The sequence below is a fragment of the Habropoda laboriosa genome, unplaced genomic scaffold, assembly GCF_001263275.1.
Source record: "Habropoda laboriosa isolate 0110345459 unplaced genomic scaffold, ASM126327v1 scaffold110, whole genome shotgun sequence".
In the NCBI taxonomy this organism is placed as follows: Eukaryota; Metazoa; Arthropoda; class Insecta; order Hymenoptera; family Apidae; genus Habropoda; species Habropoda laboriosa.
The window spans coordinates 858738-866554 of record NW_017100243.1 but is presented as its reverse complement, the minus strand read 5'-3'; the positions used below and the strand labels follow the sequence as shown (position 1 = coordinate 866554).

The following is a 7817-nucleotide window of genomic DNA, read 5'->3' as shown; positions in this document are numbered from 1 at the left end:
ACAGGAAATTTGGTATTAAAAAACAGAAGCAATTAAAATTAAAGATGTAAAATTTAAGAAGGATTAAAAATTGTCAAATTTTGCTCCACATTTGACATTTCTCTTGAAATTGTGTAGAGCATTTCTGTTGGAAGAAATTTTGCTGTCTCTCTCTCTTGGAACTGCGTGAAGCATTTTTGTTCCAAGATAGGATACGATGGTTTGGATAATAGCATCAGATAATAGATAATAGAATGTTCGGCTAACAGAATAATAGAGCAATCTGGTAGGGCTACAGCTAATGAAAGTCCAGATAACAGAGGTTCTACTGTATAACAGATTCCAGCAAACGATCTACAGCTAACGTTGCGCCTAGCCAAGACACGTAGCGATCTTATCGAAAGAGCAAACCTTAATAACCCTTACAACCCTGTGAAGTAGTTGTTACGAGATATTAAATCTTATCTACGCGTACGGTGCAGTAGAATCATCGACCAATTAATCTAGCCTGGAACGAGGCAAGGTGGCATCTTAATTGAGCAATAGAATCAAGCAGATCATATCGTTTCTTCAATTTCCTTTTTTACAAAATTTCATACCAACTATACCAATACTTCCAATTCTTCTATCGTTCATATTCCCGATAGTATGATTAAAATCTCAGAATTCGCGTAATGTAACTTCGATCAATTATCATATTTCGCGTAATGTCGTATATTCGAAAATTAAACTAGGAAACGAATTCAATTCAAGCCAAATTAATTAACTTAAAATTTCAGCAATTGAGCTACCATTTCCCGGATTTTTCATGTTAACTGTGCAAATTGGAGTACGTCTCGTGTATTGCAAAATTAAACTTCCAAATGAATGCCGTTTCGTCCAAAAAGAATTTCATTTCAGCAATACCGAGTTTAGTTTCAAACTTCCTACTTACCTCTTACTTTATTTCCTATCGAGCGTAGAATAAAGTTCGTTCTAGTGTACGAATTTGGGAAATATTGAGACGACCTGTACACTCGAGTTGCGTTATCAGCCGCGTTATAATTGAGCTGTAAACAACGGGGGGCGACATTTAAATCCTGTCGGGCGGGGTTGAAGTGCCCCGGCCACTTTATACATCCTGTCCCGCTCGAGGAGTCGCGATAGTTGAATAATAAGCCGCGCCTCCGCTGCCACTCAAACCCGAAGGCAGCCTTAGGGTTGTTAGAGTCACTCGGGGATAGACTAAATGAACGGTGGCTCGTACGGGATAGAGTCTCTTTCGTTGGCGCCGACCTGGTAGATCCCTTTTCTGTTCTTCGTCTCTTCTTCCCTTCTTTTCGATGATGCGAAGAAAATGGACCACGCGGGAATGTCGTGAAATGAAATCGATATAGATGCGATACAATTCTTATCTTTGCGAAGAAATGGATGAGATTTCGTGGATTATCTTTGGTACTTTAATTGATAAAGGGAGTTTGAAAGATGACGGATTTGGTGGAAATAGTTGAAATTTGTAGAAACTTCGAATTAGAATTTAGGTCATCTAAGTGAAAAATGACGTTTGAATAATTATTTTTGTCAGAGAGCAGTTATTATTTTTGGTTCGTGGGATTCTTCAAATTTTTGCCTCTTCAGTACTTTGCCAAATGAAGACGATCCGCTGTATAATATGGGAGATCACTGTCCCGTTTCCATCTCCCACCATTTCTTCCCCATTTTTCTCTTCCTCCATTTCATTTACTCCGTCTCATTTCCTCTCCCGCTTGCTCAATGTCTCGCGTTCTCATTCAGTCACTCGCTTACTGACTCCCGTGGCTTGTTCTCTGGTTCATTCACTCGCTTGCTCGTTCTCTCGTTCAAGCCGTTATTCACCAGCTCCTCTCGCTCTCATTCCCTCTCTCATTCTGATTCTGTCTGTGTCTCTCTCTTTCTATCTCTCATTCTGATTCTCTCTGTCTCTGTCTTTCTCTCATTCATTCTCACTCTCCCTCTCATTAATTATCATTCTCTCTCTCTCGTTCAATCTCATTCTCTCTCAGTCTAATTCCGATTCTCCCTCTCCGTCTGGCTCGCCAGCCTCTACCTGCCCCGCTGTCCCCGATGCAACATGCAAAGCCAGGTTAGTTTGGGATGCAGGGTACCTGCGTACAGGCGCAGAAACAGAGGGCTGCAATTAGTTCTCCGGGGCCGACGTCCCTTGCCCACGGTCGGCCACGTAATTAGAAAAGTTTATTCGTCATAACTTAATTGATATTCCTGTTGCACGCCGGTCTGCGGCACGGAGCCGTGTTTCGTGATCGCGTTTTAAGCTTGACGGGAATTTATCCGCTCGTTTATCGGCTCGTAAATTTTTACGCGCTTCATTTATACCTGTAATTTCATCTTAACGCTCGCGATCGTGTCTGGCTTCCGTTGAATGTTCAATAAACGACACGTTTCGCCTTCTACGAAATCGCCGTTAGGTAAATCAACATATTGCTCAGAAACGAATATACGAACGTAGAACACAGTTTAGTATTTCAGTTTTCTATAATCATAAAAAATATTCGCCTCTTCCTAAGTATTTTGAAGAATCATGACGTAAAGTTCACTTGTTTTCGAGCACAACGTAATGATAAAATAGTAAATTATTTGGAGGCGAGTAACGATGTAGCACTTCAGAGCCAAGATCGAAATATAATCGCTGGATCGATGCTACTTCGTATCTCACCGCTGAAGGATACCAAATGGGCATCCTGAATGTTGGCGCCATAAGGTTTAGAGTACGGTTACTTATGGTTGTAACCTGTTGTCGTCGCAGACTGTCCAGCAGGGACGGTGAAGCTTAGAAATTGCAGGGAGTGCTGCGAGTCGACTTCGACGAGGAGTCATCCCCTATAGATACCGAGAATACGTTCGGGGGGATCGGCGCCGTATACGTTGCAGTACAATCACTTCTGGTGCAAAGCTTCCACGCGAGAAAATCGTCTATTTTGGTGTCACTTGGCACTCCATTTTTGTAATCCTGCTTCATTTCATTCCGTTCCTACATTCGAAATTTAACAAGAAACACTGTGCAATTTCTGCAAAAAGGGGGTAGCCTAAGACATTTTGAGTTGACGAAATATTTGGAGAATTTGGTTCGCTGGAAATTAGATATTAACACAGAATTTAACACTAGAAGAACCGGAGTTAAATGTATATTTTCTCTCTTCTGGTTTATTTAGGAATACTATTGTAAAGAACTTCGAAACTGGGATTATTAATGGAAAATAAATTAGTCGTTTATTTCACCAGAAGTCATCGTATATTTGGCCAAAGGCGTTTTAATCATTTCCGTGATTTAAAGTACGAAATTTGAAATCCGTCATTTTGACGGGATTGGTTGCTCTAGCGTTAGCAATATTATTAAGGGAAATATGTCTGCTTTATGACTGAGTGAATTTTCAAAATTTACGTAAACATTGTACTGATTATTAATTTTTTTTTTAATCAATACAAATTTTATTAATTCTACTTATTGCTCTATCGATAAATTACCAAAAATTGTAAATTACACAAAAATACACACATCGAATGTATTTCTTGCTCGAATCTAACTAAAATAAGGTAATAAATTTCAGCAAATTGACTCTGCTTCATTTTCCGCAGCGAACTCTTCGATTAACATTCGACACGTTTAATATCTTGATAAATTCTTACATGACCCTCTAACATTTCCTGCATTTTCTCGTTACGTTCGCGATCTCCCTCATATCGTCCTTTTTCTTTTTCACTTTTTCCATGGTAGCGTCGAATAGTTTCGAGCCACCGCCGGTTTTAATCAACTGCGTCCGACCTATCGCGTGATTATTCGTAACACGGTACCACGGCAGAGTTTCCGGTCTGTGCAATCAACGTAGCGCAGATCTAGTGTGAAATTAAGCGGGGGTTTACGATTATTAACGTGGCTGAACGTAGATTCTCCCGAATGCTTCTACGGATCAACCTCCACAAATCACTGACCGAAGACGTACACTCGAAAACCACGTTATCCATTCTTTCTCCGGGGAACCTTGTTTAATTTCCAGGGAAAAGCGGAGTGGAAAAAGTTCGCGTTTACATCCGATAAATACGTCCAATGGAAATCCCCATCTTGGATAAAATCGTTATTAGCATTATTTATCGAAAATTGAAAATTTTATTCCGATTAAGAAGAAGGGAGAATATTTTTAATTGAAGTGACGATTTGACTATCGTGCTTGTTTCTCCTTTCTTTCGTTATTTTTCTATTGTTCAACTATTTTTTTATCGTCAAATTCAGGTAAACTTCTGTTAATTAGTTTCTCTTTGTTTAAATACCAGCGGAAATAATTCAGATGCTCGTTACAAGTGAGACTCTCAATATAGAAAAGATGAATCATTAGGTTAATAATTAATTTCGCGACTTCAACATTTTCTGGACAAAATTATGTGTACCTATATTAAAATTGAGGTAGAAATTTATGTATCAAAATAATTATAAAAATGAATATGTATAATGTAGATCGATAAAAACAATCAACAAATAATTTTATCAGGAATAAAAGAAAAAGAATTTACAATGCACAAATTAGCGTGTTCCGTACCGCACATTATTTTGGCTATTTTCGCATCGAGCCTTTCTCCTTTTATTTTTATAGCTTAAGGAAATTGTAAGACGGGCCTGAAGAATCCGCGACCCATAGGATTAGCCGGGGCCGTTATTAAGCGCGTACCCTCGGTAATTTCACCACCAGAACTCAGTTTATTAACCATTGTCCCGATTTTCCAATTACTGAACTAGTGTCTTCCTTCTCTCATGTCCTATCTCCTTTTTTTCGGAATTCCCCAAAACCCCGACACCTCATCCTTCTACCACCACCTTCTACCACCACTTCCCACCACCACACCCTACGACCAATACTTAATGTTCTTATTTCTCCCATTTTTCACTTCCAAAATTAAACTCCGCCCTCAGTAGCTGAGATGCGTGACTTCCTCTGAATTTCGAATCAGTATCATTCTGAACGTTAAACAACCAAGTATTGAGTCAGTCCGAGCGCTGAACGCATAATCAAGTCGTTTATATTATAACGTTGGAGAAAGGGTATTCCGGGATCGCTTCAGACCTCGTTAGAAAACAGTCCGATTTTTCTCTCGTGATCCAAGTTTGAAACATAACTCAAACCGACGCGAGTACACAACATAGCGTATTTAATTGCCAATCTAATAAAATATCTTCGGCACGTTTCCCCGAATATCTATCGACGTTCCCGATATAAGAATCCCCGTCCAATACCGATTAAATAGTTCCCGCTAGTTTATCATAAATACCGTTCTAACATAATTAACGAATTCCATTGCGGCGAATTTCCGTTTATTCGCCGGCACGATCTCGCGGCCCATTCTCACAGAGTATCGAACGATCCGTATCCCGTTTGGATTATGCATATAAACCGTATCAAAAGCGTTCCGCATCATATTCCGGCGAGTAACGATTTAACTTTCAAAGTGACCCGTTACGATAAACCCGCGGCAATTTCAAGTTCTCTGTCTTCTACCTCCCCATCTCTCTCTCTCCCTTCTACGTTCGAAAACCCTCCTCTCCACGGATCATCCGCGGCGAGATTAACGATTCCACCGAACCACCGCCTATCGTATATATTTTAAAGCGGGAATCGATGCTGTGTTCTACTCGGCGGACCACTTTTTCGCAAAGCAACCACTCTCGAGGAGATGGTCGATGGTTAGGGAGAGAGGGATAAATAGAAATTGATCGAGGTGGAAGAAAAAGGGGGCTGACAAAGGGTCGGTATCGATGGATGCTCGTTAAAGAACGGTCGCGATATGAAGTCACGCCCTCGGCGAACAGAAATCGTTTTTCTCGGATGAAAGAGGGAGGCTCCTGGAGGAATTCGTGGGTTTGTTATGGTCGGTCTGATGAGCGTGGAAAATTTCGGGGATCGAGCATTGTGTATGAAATATTGGTATCCTGTTTTGTTATTTTTATTTTTTTAGAGCAGACTTTCTGTTGGCTCCCACAATGTTCGTGAAGCCTGATTATATAGCAAATAACTCTTTATTTGCAACACAGTTTGTTATGTAACAGTAATGCAATGTAACTGAGTTCTTAAATGTTAAATGTGTGCGAGTCCAATGTCCTGATGTTCAAAGTTCGTGTAATCGTTCGTACAAGAGTTCAGAGTTCTATTTCACCAATTTGGTCTATCACCGTTCAGTCCTTTTATATGTTCTTGTCCGTCCATTTGGGTCCCTTGACGGGGGTGAGATTTGGGTGGGAGGCCAAGACTCCTAATCAAGTTAGGGCCTTGGTCGACGCCCGACGCCAACCGCTCACCCTTAGGGAAGGGGTGTTCTGGGTGAGGTACGCGTCACCTGGGCTTGTGAGAAAAACCAAGGGTAACGGTCTCGCTCGGTCGCTCGCATGTGCCTCAGCTCGCGTGGGTTTATGATAAGTCAATTGCTATTGAGATGCACGAAGAAATTCCAAATTCTCCGCTTTTATGAGAGGTTTGGAGCCCTCCTGACAATAAGGAATAATTAACGAACGAAATCATTAAACGCGTATTCAAACCTTAATCTGAAAAATAGCAGAGAGTCGCGTCCGTATCGTAAACCTGGTCTAACTTCATATGAAATTTAGATAACAAATTTTTAATATAACGTTAAGGGATGTGAAATGAGAAATGAGAAGAAGATGGGTCAAAAATGACCCGAAGACAGGATCATTTAGGGTTAAATTGATTTTCTTGCGAGAAATAAATATTTTGCAAAAGTGAAATCTAAATTGTGGAATTGGTTTAATAATAAGATGTGAATGATGGCGTGAATGTAGTGAATATATCGAAAGCTTTCGAGATTTGGTAAACGAGCGGATCATACAGGGTAACTGGGTGTAAAACAGGTGAAGCGCGTTGCTATTGATATCTGAGAGTACGTGAGAATTTATTGTGAGATATATTTAGAGAGGGACAATCAAATTATCATTAATTTCTTTTTATGTGTGTATATAGTTATTGTTAAAAAATATATTCCTATTTAACTTATTAATAAGTGTTATACAACCACATAAATGCAGAGCTTAAAAGGAACGTCAGTCTTTCTCTTCATTTTACAGTCTTTCTGATTATAGAATTAAACGGTAAAATCTAATACTTCGGTTTCTCAGTGAAAAAGTACTCCCAAATTTTTCACGAGAAATTATGTTTATAATTGTCAAATTATTTGAAGTATTACTGGAACTCAAAGGGTTAAAATATTTGATTTAAACGAAACATAGCTCGTCACATTCGTAAAATTTCAGCTTCAGAGGAATTTTCATAGAGTTAATAGTACAATTTCACATTATTTTCTTTCCCCGGCAATTGCGCAAGATTTAAGGCTTAAAGAAAGAATGTAGTCGAAAAGTAGTCGTGCATATTTCTGTTTCACGAACTCCACTGTACTTACGTATGTATATGTATATGTACATGTACAGTGAACAGGAAGTTCAAAGCAGCTCGTGTAAAATTGGACGAAGTCCGAAAAAGTTTTTACAGTAATCATACCACTTGGCCTGACATAATTGTCTCCCCCCTGGGGGATTTCCTTGTAAAACTGCGAACTTGCAAGATACAACGAAGCTAATAGCAATTGTTCGAATAATTGTTGAAATTTCACCAACTACATTCTCAAGTTTCTCTTAATTCCTTGCCAGAAAATTTGATAAAAAGTACATAACATAAATTAGTTCCTGGATATCTCCAACTCCGCTGTTATCGGAGAAAGAACGAAGTGAACAGAGCACTGAGAACACCAGATCTTCCGCGTTCCATCAGAAATCACTGATCAAAGTTTTTCTTTTCAAAATTGTATAA

At 39.5% G+C, this 7817-nt stretch overlaps 1 protein-coding gene across 1 annotated transcript in view; it reads left to right on the top strand.

Moving 5' to 3' along the window:
- The window catches only part of LOC108572100 (synaptogenesis protein syg-2-like), a 485655-nt gene that overhangs the window by 163400 nt on the left and 314438 nt on the right, over positions 1 to 7817 (top strand). The gene's annotated exons all lie outside the window — the stretch shown is intronic.